Consider the following 14,591-nt stretch of genomic DNA (forward strand, 5'->3'; position numbering starts at 1 on the left):
GAGAACCTTTGGGAACTGCTCCAGTCAGGATTCAGCCAGTAGGGAGGATGGGGAGGGAGAGAGAGAACAAATCAACAATGAAGAATGATGCCTAAGAAGGGAAGGGGCAGGTGGTTATCAACACCCATTCTCTGTGTCGCTCCAGATCAGGAGTTTTATTAGGGGTATTTCTTCCTCTCCCAACCCATACTTGGGGAACTGTTGTCTGGAGAGAAGCAGCTGACCCAAAAGTCTTGCTAGAGGACAGTGAGGGTAAACGAGTGTCCTGTTTCATCCCCACTGTGGGTCTGAAACAGAGGCTGTGTCTTAAGTCACCTGCGGAGGGACTCAGGTTCATGTGGAAGAAAAGAAAATCACTGCAGAGAGATGATGTGAGATCCTGGGAGGGATGAGGGGGGTCCTGGGAACACTTCCATGGGGTCTTTTCAGAATAGCCAGGCACACCTGGCTGTACACACTGGGCTGCAGGGACGGCAGAAGGTGGGACCAAATGGTCCCCTCTTGGAGGAGTGAGAGGTGTCTTCTTGTGTCTCTGCTAGATTCTTAAATCTTCTTGAAAACATCAGCCCCTGGGGTCTTTCTGGTGAGGGAGAGAGAGCATTGTCATTTCATAAGGGGGAAACTTTGTTTCCACTGACCTGCTCCTGGGCAATAGTGATGATAGACGACAGTCAAGACCCAGAAGGGGCTGATATTAAACTCAGACCCAGGGAGGCCATGGACCACACTCCAAAGAGAAGATCTGAGGGGTGAGATGATGCACTGAGTGAGGGCAATGATGGAAGTAAAGCAGGAGGGCCGACCCAGATTGGAAATTTGAGGGGAAAGAGTTGAAAAAGAGGGATACCAAAAAACAGAAAAAGCCATCCCTTGTTCAAGACAGGTTAGAACCATCTGCCAGAAATGTGCTGTAATAAATCTGTATCTCTTATGGCTGCAAATGTGAATGGTGCCCCCTAGAGTTGTGCAGTGCATGACCTGCATAACTGTATATTGCAGCTCTACTCCTTTTGAATATTGTAGGACCTTGTAGAGACGGATTAGTAAACAGGGATTTTAGAATGGTTTTCTCTGTGTGATGTGATATATGTTCCCCTTTACCATCTCCTCAAGAACCTTTAGGGGGAAAAATTTAAACTGCTTTTTCACAGCGTTTGGAGTTAGATTTGTTTTTCCTTTTAATGTGACACTGTATGAAACCAGGCCTTAAGGCTGCAGCAGTATGGCTCAGATATATTTGGCTGACACTCATTTGCGCACACAGTGAACAGGATGTGCACTCCAGGACTGATGACAGCTTGGCCTCAATGTCATAGTAATCAGTCTCCAAAGTCCAAGGTCCCTCTTCCGTCAGGGAGGCAATAGGGCAAGGGGGTGCTTCTGGGTCTGTCTTACAGGATCTCTTATCCACCGTTTCATTGCTGAAACTAAATCATAGGAAACAGAAGTCACAGTGAAGTTTTCAGGCCCACTGGGAAAGCTGGGCCAAGACTGGGCTGCTAATACCAGGATAGAAAATCTGAATTACAGACCCAAAGTGAGTGTGGGGTTGGGGGGTCTTGAAAGCAGAAATGCTGCAAACCCGGTGGGCAGGAAGTACTTGAAGGATTCTGGAGCTGTCTGCTGATGCCTGTGGTGATCTTCTGAACAGTCCCAGCGTGGACACATGTGGGCTGGGTTCCTTTAAAGAGGCTTTGCAGGGACAGACGCACAGAGGAGAGCGGCACGGCTGTGCATGGCCCCCTCGCTCCCACTGGGCCTGCCTTGCAGCCACAGAACTCCTTGGAGAAACTTGCAGAACTGCCAGGGGAGGTGGCCGTGCCAGCTGGTTGGAAGTGCTCTGGGAGTGGACATAAGGAGGAAAGGCAGGAGTATTCGAAGCTGGTTGAAAGCATCAGTCTGCTGGAAGCTGTCCCAAGTTGTAGTCCCTGAGGCCCTGCAACCTTTCCCCCTTGGCCTCCTGTTCGCTTGCATGAGGCAAGGAAGAGGGGGGCACTGGGGAAAGGGGTCAGAACTATGAATCTCACCAGCTGGCTAAGCGGGATTATTGTCGCATAATAAATCCAGGGCCAGGCATGTTTATGAGGCTCTCAGAAGCTGCAGGAACAATATCATTTAGAAAACATTTATGCTCACAAGGCGAAGGCAATCCCTCCCTCCCCCACTTTATTTATGAGGCATGCTGGGTAATTAAGTGAGAGCTAGGAAGGGAGGAGGTTGGGAGAAGATCACCCCTAAATAATACTGCCTGGTAAAGCCACCATCTGGGCTGTTGTGCCAGAGAGATGGTCCCCATATGGCCAGATAGTTTATGAGCAGTGCGTGGATCTGAGGGCTGAGGAAGAAATAGCCAAGAAATGTCAATGGACCCATACAGGCGTGATCTGAGCTCCTGGAAGGCAGGGATGTTGTCTTATTCATTAATAGATCCCTGGCACCCAGCACAGTGCCTGGCATATGATAGCTGCTGAATGCATATTATTGAATAAATTCACTCACCCATTGATTCAAAACAATTTAATGAGTGTTACCATGTGGCAGATACTGTGCTCTCTAACGCACTGCTTTGTAAAAACGAAAAATAACAGACAAAACCACTGCCTCCATGGAGCTTACAGTCCAGCAGAGGAATCAGGAATTGAGGAAATGACTCAAACAATCATTGCACTGTGGTTGATTTGCCTTTCTCCACCAACTATGGCTAAGGAAAAGGGCGGGGAGTGGGGGAAGAATGAAAAATTAGAGGTAATTAGGCATAGTGTCTTGCAAGGCCAAGTTATTACCAGGGAGCTTGAGAACTAGCTCAAGGTCAGAACAAAGGAACATTCTTCTAGCATGAAAAGGTTCAAAAGTTTTGTTGGCAGAAGGGCTGTGACTTGTGTGTAGACCCGGGAAGGCCTCTAGCTGGTTAACCCTCACAGGACTTGATCTCTGACATGTCTGCGTGTTTGCTTGTTTTTATATCTCAGAGTGACCTACAAAAGGGTAACCAGAGGGGAGAGCCTGTTGTCACCCAGAGTCATCAACTAGGGGCATGTTCCTGTTCCCATCCCCCACCTTACAACTCAAAATTTCCTCCCCCTCATCCCTACCTCACCAGCAACAGAAACTAGTGAGGACAGAAACTAGTGAGAAACCTGGGACCTGATGATTCTCAGCATCAGGAAGGGCATCGCCACCTGGGGCCTGACGCCGCATCACTGCGTGATCTAGTCTTTGGGTTTTCAGGATGGCGCTCCAGTCTTGGTCCATTGCGCTGACACAGAAGTACTCGAGTATATTTCAAAACCTATTTCTCCGTATATAAAGAAGATTTTACTCTCTGAGCACCCATTAAACATGTGAAGTGTGCATCCACAGTGAACACTGTTTACCTACTCAACAACATGTACTTGGGAGTGCCGGTATGCATCTTAGCACATGTGGAGATGTGTTGGTTCCGTGAGCAAGAACCAGTGAGTAGAACTTGGAGCCTTGTCCTACGTGAGTGACTTGGAGACTGGGGTAGTTTCCTCCGAGATTGCCTTCCTCCCTCTCTGTGTGCACATCCAGAGGTACAGTCTATACCCCCTCCTCCCTTGGACCTGGCTGGACTCACTGACTTCCTTGAGCAATAGAATGGAACACACATGATGTCAGGGGCTTCAGCTGAGTCAGAGTTGCTTTGCAGCTCTCTGCTGTGCCTCTCTGAATGATCACTTTTGAACCTCCCCTCAAGAGGACCAGTCTTGAAAGCCATGCAGTGAAAAGCCAAAGCCATGTGCAGAGGTCTTGGAGGATGAAACACGCTATGTAGAGACAGAGGCCAGGTTGTCAGGAGGCACCAGCCACGGGAGTAAGGAAGCCATCTTAGACATGGGTCCTGCCCCACATGATACCCACAAGGTGCAGAATTCCAGAAGTCCCAAGCCATACAATTGCCAGGTTAAGTAAAATGGTTGTTGCAAGTCAGTATGTTTAGGGCAATTTGCTGTGTAGCAATAGAAAACCAGAAAGAGACCCACAAAGTAGGAGGTCCTTTCTTCTAGAGTCCTGACTCCTATGAGCACTTAGCAAGCTCTGAGCAGACTCAGTTCAGCCTGAGACTCCTGTTGAGAAGCGATTTCACAAGAGCCATTCCCAGTTCTGGAAGAACAGGAGCCCAACTCCTCCAACTCATATCCTGCTTGCCCTGGCCATTAATACTCCTGCATGCTCACCCAGAGCCGCCAGTCCCTTGTCTCTGTAACCAGCATGCTCGAAGCTCCAGGCCTGGCTGTCCTGGCCCTTGGGTGACTCTAGCCTTTGGTGCTGGAGTGAGCCCTGGAGGAGGCACTGGGGTCCTGTGATATAGGATGCCTGGCTCAGTGCCACATAGAAGGAGACATCTGTGTAGGCAGACAGGAGCAACAGGCTGATGGGCCATCATAGCAGGCAGCGGCTGGGAAAGGTAGGGGGCACCTAAAATCGCCCAGTAAGTATGGCTTCAGAGAAAAGTGTTTTATGCCATTAAGTAATACCAAATTGGGCTTTATGAGTGAAGTAGAGTCTATCTTTAAGACTTAAAAAAGACATTTACTGCCAATTTCTGCTTAGTGCTTTACTTATGCTATTAAGCTTCCATTTCATGCACAAATGAATTATGCAGAGAGCGCTGTGGCTTAGTTTCAGCAGGCAAACAGTGGCCGGGCTAGTGCCTTCCTATTACCGTGGTGTCAGTGAACAAAAGGGTGTTGGATGCGGTTCTGGCAGATTAACAAATTAGCTGTGCCGCTATTATCTAACATGGTGCCACACTGTCAGGGAGACTCTAAAACTCCAGGATTGAGAGGTAGAGGGAGGAAGCCACCCCCGGCTTCCCTGGCTCCTCAGCAAGTTCCCAGGGACTGTGTTGTTTCCTAAGGTGTGCAAGAAGCAGAGAGCGGGGTCCCTCTTTCAGAAGCATCCTCCACCCTCAGTTTCACGGTGTCTGAGTAGCAGCCCATCAACTCCAAGTAGGAAGATACCACCAGAATCTCTGATTCCTTAAAGAACCACTTCAAAGCATGTCCCAGAATCTGGGGGCACCTCTGTCCCCTTCTCTGCTACTAGGGGTACTTTCACAATTATAAATCTAGACCTTCCATTTCCCTCAGCTTCCCTGAGCTTGTCCTCAGCATTCAAGTAATATTGCAGGATGGAGAAGCTGTTCAGTCTTTCACCCATCTTATTCAACAGTTCCCCCGGATACCTCTTTATCTTAGGAGCTCACACCTTAGGAGAAGGTAGCTTTCTGATCCAGTTTCAATGGCTCCAAGTATCTCCCTCTCTGGGCCTGCCACATCATCTGAGATTCTATCATTTGAGAATTAGCACTCTCAGTGAAAGTATTGCATCTCCGGGAATCTTCTGTGAAATTGTAAATAACCCCAACTGTGGTACCATGGGAAGCCTTATTAGCCATGTTCCAGTCCTTCTCATCAGCTGCGGCTCCCACTTGCCCACAGCCCCATAGAAACATCTCACTCATGTATTTCCCTGATTCACAGCATTCAAGCTGCTCTCTCAACCTTTACCAGCTTTGCTTTCTGCTTCCCAGACTGTACCGAATACTCCTGGCTTCTGATCTCATGACACTCTTTCCCTATTCTTGGCTTTACCTCACATCTCTGATTCACCCTTTGCCTTCTTTGTCAACCACAGTTCGGAATTTTCTCCCAGGTGCTCCGTTCTAGGCCAGCTGGTTACCTGGGAACGTGCACTCCTGAATGTTTCCACATTTGCCAGGCCCTTCACAGAGCAGGAGAGCCAAGGCCTAAGGATTAACCAGTGGGGCTCTGAGGGGAGAGTGGAGGACTGTGGGAAGGGCCCTGCTGAGCAAGAAGGCCTGCCAGGCAGAGCTTTGGGGGCTGTTTAAGGGGTCTGAGCACTAAGCCCTGGGTGGGCTAGGCTGGGAGAGAAACTAAGGTGGAGAACTCAGAGGCAATCTCCCCCTCTCTGTGGAAATGCTGACAAGCAGCCCATTTTATTATTGTCCTGGCTCACAGCCCATGGTTCCTGTTTATGTGTGAATCCCAGGACAGTCACTGAATCAGAGAGGGCTATAGCTGGAAGGCACATTTTTCTTGCAAGGCCAGAGAGGTAAAGGGCTGTGACCAAGATCACAGAGCCACCATTGAGTGGCAGAGCTGGATTCTGTCATCACTGCCCCCCTGCTTGTTCTCCAGCTGCTTGCCTCCTAGGACAGCATCACTTCCAGGGAGTAATCCATGCAGACAGGAGTCCACAATGGCTCTGAGACACAACAGGGACTGCACAGGACAGTAACTTGGGCTGCCTACCCAGACCACAGCCAGATGGCAGAAGGAACTGGACGTGGCCAATGGCTACAAACCAGTTTACCTAACAGTGGGGATGGGGACAGTTCCTTTCTTCTCTGTGTGACTTCTGTCTTGCTCAGAACATTTCATGAAGCATTTCCAGCTAGGCAAGCCCTGGGAATCTGAGTTAGATTACGGGCATTTATCCATTTACCTAGTAAACATTTTGGGGGCATTAACAGTATGCCTGGCTCTGTACTAGATATTGAGGATCCAACAGTGACCAAGACAAGAAAGGAGCCTGCCCTCAAAGACTGTGAAGTCTAATGAAGGATTTAGGAAAATCAGATATTATGCAGATGAACTAGTGCTAGGATATGGAGAAGTTGAGAGTGTTAGATATGAGAAGCTGACCCATACCATTTATTGTCCAAACCAAGATACTCAGGAGAATGTGCTATTAATGATTATGTGAGGGCTGCATGTTCAAACTGGTAACATTCTGGGCAAACTGGGACATCTGGCCACCCTAGTTACAGAAATAGGATTTTAAAAACAATAAGACAAGAGGAGATGAGGGAAGGCTTCCTAGAAGAGGGGACCTACATGCTAACTTGAAATAACTTCACTACAGTGAGAATTGCCATAATACATATTGATAAGGAAATTGTCAGTATGTATCATAGATTCAGAATCTAGATTTTTTCATTTCATCCACTGGACATGAAATTGCTTTTAATTTATCCAACATCATCCCCTCTCCCAGGACATCCCCTGCCTGCAATCAGATGATCTCTCAATAAGCCTTCCCCACATCCATCCTCAGGAAGCAAAGTTATTTCCAGAGAGAACCAGCACAAGCCCCAATTGCAGGGTGACTAGCATCTCCTTTTATCAAAGACCAGAAGTGGTCAGAACAAAACCTCTTTTCCAAGTACCAGACACTGTCAATTGCTCACCGAGGTTTCTTAGCCTTGGCTGGATCAATACTTGTCTATAATTTTTTTTTTTCTAACATGACTTGTCACCTTTCTTTTTCTTTTCTTTCTTGTCTAGCTTTTATGTTTATTGTGCTCAAAAAATTTCCCAAATGTTTTTCCTACTATTATCCCCTGTCGCTCATGTTCTGACCCATTGTCAGGTTAACATTCTCCAAACCCACACTGGCATCCTTCATCCATGCGACATTCTCATCCATAGCAAAACAAGAAGAAAATGGAAATACCAATGACGAGAAAAGGGTCCATTTGCTGAAGTGACCTGGTAGGTTTCAAACAGAATTATTGATCAGTGAAGCTCTCCTGGAAGAGGCATAACTGGCTAGGGAGCTGGTGGTCACAGCTATGTGGTAACGAAGAACTGAAATGAGAGTCCTCTCAGATGCCACAGTGGTTAGTATCTGGTGGAGAAAGCCAGAGGCTTTCTGGTGGAGGTGGGTGATGAGGGGATAATTACAGCAGCCAAGATATCTCCTTGCCTTGTGTAAACTTAGCCAGAGCCATGATGCCTCATCCCTCCAGACTTGTTTGATTTGGGAGTTCTAGGATGTTGGTAAGAGTCAGAAATAAGCAATCTTAACCCATGTAACTGTCTCACCAAACCTAAGACAATTTTAAATTTCCTGTGTATAGTTAGTCTTGCCCCGACAGTTAGTTTTATAAATAAGTGAAGTAGAGCCTCACAGCATTTCATGGTAAACTCTTTCACACAACTGAAATGAAGAACACATGAACAGTAAAGTGTTGGTAAAGTAGAATTTGCTATAAGGGGCAGCTTTATAATTCAACCACTGCAGATGGGGGTGGGGCAGATGGGATGGTGGGGGGAGACAATAGAACTGATTGAAGGGGAGAGAGAGAAAACATGGAGGAAGGGGCTTCTGAATACACGGGACATCTTTGACGTACGTCATTAAACGCAGAAGGTGGACAGAGCCCAAACCAACCCCTTAGGGAGACCCTGAAAGCCCCCCCCCCACCACCAAAGAGGACATTGTAAGCAAAAAAGGTTTTTCAGAGGCCTTTCATTTTGGAGCTGTCTGTTCTAGGAGCCTGCGGTGTGGAGGTCTGTGTACTAACAATTAGGGATGGAAATTGAAGGTGAAAGAGGAAAGTGATATGATTGATGGATTCTATTTGGCCAGAGCAGTTATCTTATATGTATTCAATACTGAGCAGCTGCAGACAGACTCTGGGAAATCCCCATGCTCTGCCATCATCCTAATGCCCAAAAGAGGCCTTTCTGGTGGATGCTAGACTGAGGTACAGAGAACATGATGGGGCAACAGACTCAGAATCAGGGGAAGGGGAAGAGATCAGGACAGGTCAGGGATAGTCCCTACCTCTTCTTCTCCCCACACCCCCATCCTTAGAGCCATTAGTCATTAACACCAGCCCTATGGGGCCATTGTATCTGAATATTCTCTGTAATTGGCTCTGTTGAAGCTCTGTGTCTGTGCACAGTTTCTATTCAAATGTAAGAGTTCAATTCTTCTTAACTATTCCCTTTGAGTGTCCTAATAAAAGTACCTTTTACCAAGTATGAAGAAAAGGTATCCCCAATGAAAGAAGTCAGGGTTTTAGTCCACTTGCAGGGTAGTGTCCAAATAGTAACTACTCCCATGAGAAGAGGCCACCCCTTACAGATCTGCCCCGTCATTTGTGACAAATGCAATTTACCATTGGTTCTGTGTCGAAAGCTCTGACACTTTTTAAATTAGCTGCACAAAGAAGGATTAAGATGAGGAGGCACTGGCAGCGCCATGACACCACCGGGGGGGGGGGGGTCACTATCAGTATGAACCCCTGAGGCTGGGTGTCCCCAGCCAGCAAGGAGATTCAGCAGGAACCGGCTACCAGGTCCCTAAGCTGTCAGCTGTGTCAAACAACCGGGGTCAAATGGGGTGATTGTGGCCTGAAATATGAAGGATTTAAACAATTGAGACCATCATTTCCAGTTTATTACCCAGACTTGTGTTGTGTGTGGAAGGGTTGATGGCTTTGGTTTATGAGAGCCAATGAAAGCATGACAGATTCCTGGAGGCCCTGAGAACTCATTCTCATGTCTTCCTCCCACCACCTATCCATTCTCTCTCCCTCTCTCTCTCTTTTTCTCTCTGCCCCCCACACTCTACCCCCATCACCCCCCACACAAAACACAAGTATTCTTTCCCTTGCCATAACAATTGGGCCATTATGGGCTAGAAAACAGGTGTGTTCAAAACAAACATAGAGCAAAATCAGGGGGAGAATTTCTAAAGCTTGGGAGTCCTCTGACTCCTTGAGTCATCTGTAGCATGTCAGAGCCAAGAGAATCCTTGGAAACCATCTAGTTGGGCAGTTTCTTTTTACAGCTGAGGAAGCTAAGATCCAAAGATGAACATTAGCAACATAGGCCATCTGTGACTTCCCAGTTCTCCTTGTCAAAAAAATTTGATCTCACCCACAGCCTACCTAAACCCCTCCATCGCCAGTCTAAAGCCATACTCAGGATGTCATTCTTCATACCTGTGCCCTTCACATGCCTGAAGACTATGGTTCCCACCTGCTTTACTCTTTCCAGGCCTAGCCATGCTTTCCCTTGAAGGACAAGGAGAAAGGGCAAGAGCTGTCACAGATCAGACGGTTGACTTACCCGGCTGCCTCACTAAAGATCATCTGGCCCTTCATGTCCCTGATGAGGGAAACTGAAATCTCAAGTGGTAGCATGATCTGAATAGAATATCACAGCCATCAAAAAAAAAAAAAAAAAAAAAAAGGTGGAAACCAGGCCTCCTCATTCCTGAACGCTTGATCCTTGGTCTTTGATCCTTGATCTTTCTACTCCAGGGTCCCTGCTCCACTGTCTGCCACAACCTCAGCTCCAGCCCGGTCTCCATTTTAGCCTAATAGCAATGAAACCAGAGCTCCTGGCTTCTATCCACAGTGGTTGATGAGGGAAGGAAAAGGGATTGGAGGGTACATGAACAGGCAGCACTGAGCCCCAACCCAAATCTCCCTCCCTCTGCTTAACACAAACCCAAGCCAGCAGAGGAAAGCCATAGTGAGGTCACTGCATTCCTGGTGGATAAAGACCATCTTTGTCCACTCCTGCCAGGCCTCTGGCTCCAGGCTGACTCAGGCTGGCAGGCTCCAGCTGAACATTCTCTCCCTGCTGAGAAATGAGCATTCTCAGAATCTCAGGACACACACAACCGTGGAAAAAGTAAGTGCATGCAGATACACAGAGACCTGCACACACGCGCGCACACACACACACACACACATACACATCCCTCGCCAGTAGGAGCAAATACTGAAGAATAAACATACCTGACATAAAGCCCAACCTGTCTCCAGAAGAAAAAGATTCCAAAAGGGCTTGAATTCACCAGAATCAGTGTTCCAGGGTTTGCTAATCTCTAATCTCCTCAATTTCCTCCTGTGGAAAATGGGAATAACAATACCTAACCTTGGATGATTGTTGTGAGAATTGGAGAAAAATATAAAACCCCTGATTTAGCGTCTGCATCGATAAAGTGTAGTTTTTGCTATGCTAACCATTTACTGATCACTGTCAGCTCTCCTTTCTCCTTTCTTGGATTATTTTATTCTTATCCAGAGACATGGGCACATTTCACTCCAGAACACCACTGACCAACCCGATGAGATAGGGTCCCATCCAGAGGCATGTGACCTAATATGGGCAGGGAGGGGCACGCTCTTCTCGACAAAGCTAGAAATGGGGTCAAGAGAGAAATTAAACTTCCCACGGGGCCAGGACCATAGCATGCAAACATAAATGCCCAGGGTTAGGGCAACCATGGTGTACACTATTTACGGGGAGCATAAGAAGCAGGTCTGCAGGTCCAAGATGAGACTTAGGTGGGCAAGCAGAGAGATACAGAGGTGGAAGAGAGTGCCAGCAGCACCCAGCCCCTTCCTGGGACCCAGCTATATTCCTTTCTCTGGCTGCCAGAAGCAACCCCTCAGTCTAACATTTCCCTTGTTTCCTTAAGGAAACAAGGTTTCTGTTACTTGCAACCAGTTAGTCCTCATCAGAAAATGATTGATGATCATTATATGCACATAAAGATAGATTTTATCTTTGACTTCTCTTTCCTCAAAGCTCCTTAAGAATGTGGCATTAAAAGGATAGTGATGGGGTGACTGGGTGGCTCAGTCAGTTAAGGTCTGACCAGTTCAGGTCATGATCTCACAGTTTGTGAGTTTTCAGGCCATGCTGACAGCTCAGAGCCTGCTTCAGATTCTGTGTCTCCCTCTGTCTCTCTGCCCCTCCCCTGCTCATGCTCTCTATCTCTCTCTCTCTCAAAAATAAATTTAAAAAAACATTAAAAAAAAAAAAAAAGGATAGTGATACACATGACCCCGGAGTAATGGGCAAACCATTGCCTAGGCCACTGTCCTCAAATATGAGGAAGAAGGTTGGTTGGGAGTGAGATAGACACCTGTCTCCTTCTCCTCTCTATATCTAAGTCTTTTTTGGAACATACCTGACTCACTGGGAAGTACATAGTCCTTTAGGGTCTGTTATTTACCTTGGGCCTTTTTACAATAGCTTATTGTAAATAGCTTATTACAAATAGCCTTTTTGAGGCTCAGAAACATTAAAATAATATTATTGTGAACAGTTGTATGTAGAGCGCCAGACACAAAGTTGAGGACTTAATGATCGGTGGCTACTGGTATTAAGCACCTCCCTTGGTAACTAGCATCCACAGACCTTCCCAGGAGACCTCCCTGGATTTCTTTTAATACTTCCCACCCTTGGATATAGCAAAGAGGCTCTTGTTAAACAGAAGAGTATGGGACGACCTTTCTTTACCATGACTGGTGTATCACCCTTGTAGACTGAAAGTTTGGGAAGAGATTCTCCAACCTTCAGAGGCCCCTACTGGCTCTGCCTAAACCACCCTTGGCCAGCTCTCTCCTCCGTCTTGGGGCAACCACATTTACTGGCAGTTGACATTTTACCAGGTACTCTAGGAAGATATAAAAACAAAAATAGGACACATGGTCCCTCCTACCTTCAAGAAGCTTATAATAGATGATATTTTTTGTAAAGCAACAGAAGCACATTTAATGCAGTGGAAATGAAATGTCTGGATGCCATGATGGTGCTGAGAAGAGGGGTGAGTGAATTAACCAAGGTTTGAAGACAAGGGATTCAAGAGCTGGAGATGATGCCAGGGCAAAAAACAGAAGTTCAGAACTTGTAAATTAGTTGTGCAAGAGAGAACACATTGAAGCAACAAGAAGCTTGGCACAGAGAGAAGGTGTGTAGGCTGGTGATACAGGTTTTCGAGTCACCTGAGTATTAGAACCATGTGAAGAAATGAGCTTGTAGTATAGTGGTTTGCAAACTTGCCTGCATTTTGGAACCACCTGGAAGGTTTAAAAATATTGAAGCATGCCCGGTTCCCCTCCCAGAGAATCTGGTTTCATTGTTCCAGAGCACTGCCTGGGAATCAGGATCTTTAAAAGCTCCCCACATGATTCTAATATGCAGTCAAGTTTGGGAACCACTGCCCTACGGGGTGACAAGTGTGGGAACCACTGCCCTAGGGTGACAAGTTTGGGAACCACTGCCCTACAGGGTGAGGCTAAGCAGGACTGGAGCAGGCAGCTGTTGTGCATTTTCTCTGTTGATGAGGATGAGCTGGGTATGAACAGTTGAGAGGTTTGGGGTCAAGGACGAAGGAGATACTCTCCTAAGTGACCCCATCCTCACTCTTGCCTAGAGTCTGATTTCACTTCTATGAGTGACCTAAGCTCAGGCAGCCTTCCATCACCTCTGTCAGCATGTTGCTCAGACCCCCCAGGCTGACGCTCACCCAGTCAGTGCCTCAAGGAAAGTTTCCAGTGCCTGTGGCCTGATAGACCATTCATTGTGAGAAAAGGGAGGTCAAGCCCAGCTGAGTGGGCCGTACGAGCCTCTGCTGGCTCTCAACACAAAGAGAGTGTTGGTAACTGCACATTTCTGCAAAGTCCTGCTTGCACTTTTTCCTCATGGATGCTATTCCCACTGACCAGTATCTTGGCACATGGCAGGAGATGGGGGCGGGCAAGAAGCAGCAGCAATGAGAGTCATTTCAAGCCCAAGGGAGCTCTGCAAATCTGTCTAACTCATTCCAAAGTTTGATGAGCAAACACAGTGAGCTATAATCCTTGTACTTTGAGTCTACATTTAGACTTGAGTTAATCTGTACTCAGCACCAGCTATGTGTGAAGCACTCTGTGCTACAGTAAACTGAGGCCGGGGAGGTATAAAGAGCCCCCTGCACTGTGGAAGATACAGTTTGAAGAGGCTGATGGGTTCATGACTAGCCTGCATGTGCACACACACACTTAACTGCAAGCCCTGCACCCATTTTATGAGACATGGCGACATGGCCTGGTCACACTCTCTTGGACAGAGCTGACTGGATAAAGATTGAGCCCTGATCCAAACTGAGCCTATCAGAGGCTCTCCCTACAAATTAGTAAGGAGAGCTCGCTTTCTCTGTGTGGCTGGACAGGTGACTTGGGAACTGTAAGTGGCCATGTTTCCTGCTGGAGGACCAAGAAACAGAGAAAGATGAACTCACAGAATAACCAGGCATAACCATCTCCCATCTGGCATCAGCACCCACCTGAGGCCCAGATACATCTGTGCCCTTGGGTTCTACAGAGATTTGTATAACCTTCCCTAAAATACTAATTTACCCTTTAAAAAGCTAAGCTGCCTTGAGTTTATTTCTGTTATTTGGAAATAATCATAATAAAAACTTACACTTATATATTATGTACTGTGTGTTAAACACTGTTCTAAGTACTCTACATATAATAACTCACTTAATTTTCATAATGCCCTTCTGAGTTAGGTACTGGTATGATCTCCAGGTTTTGGATGAGGAAAGTGAGGCACAGAGAGACTGGGTTGCTTCAGATTATGCAGGCCAAATTACATAAAATGGATTCATAGTCCTGATTGATTTACAACCCTCCTATGCAAACTTCAAGAGACAAGACACTCGGGTCAAAGTTAATATCAACACGAGACACTGGACAAAGTGAATGGCTAGCCACAGTTTAGAAAGAGCACCAGCAGCCAGAGTGGGCCAGACAAGCTTCCTGGATGGGCAGACTCACATGGAAAGCCCTTCCCCATGGTAGAACAACTGGTCATCTGAGTGGAGCTGGAAGCGAACCTGGCAGGGGCAAGAGCAGCGAAGAGCCTGTCCTGATTGGCCTGGCAACCATTAGCAGGTCCTGAGATGGATGCCACTGAGGATGTCAGGTGTGGTGGAGACCCAGAGGCTTAGAGCTGGGAGAT

At 47.0% G+C, this 14,591-nt stretch overlaps 1 long non-coding RNA gene across 1 annotated transcript in view; it reads right to left on the bottom strand.

The window, feature by feature from the left end:
* LOC121035395 (uncharacterized) overlaps nt 1-14,591 on the bottom strand; it is a 41,867-nt gene that overhangs the window by 11,322 nt on the left and 15,954 nt on the right. The window contains exons 2-3 of the long non-coding RNA XR_005792860.1: nt 10,589-10,697; nt 10,296-10,427 (exon numbers count right to left, since the gene is read on the bottom strand). This is a non-coding gene — a long non-coding RNA (uncharacterized LOC121035395). The remainder of the gene's footprint in view (nt 1-10,295; nt 10,428-10,588; nt 10,698-14,591) is intronic.

This window comes from Herpailurus yagouaroundi, unplaced genomic scaffold, assembly GCF_014898765.1.
Source record: "Herpailurus yagouaroundi ecotype Mexico unplaced genomic scaffold, PumYag 161, whole genome shotgun sequence".
In the NCBI taxonomy this organism is placed as follows: Eukaryota; Metazoa; Chordata; class Mammalia; order Carnivora; family Felidae; genus Herpailurus; species Herpailurus yagouaroundi.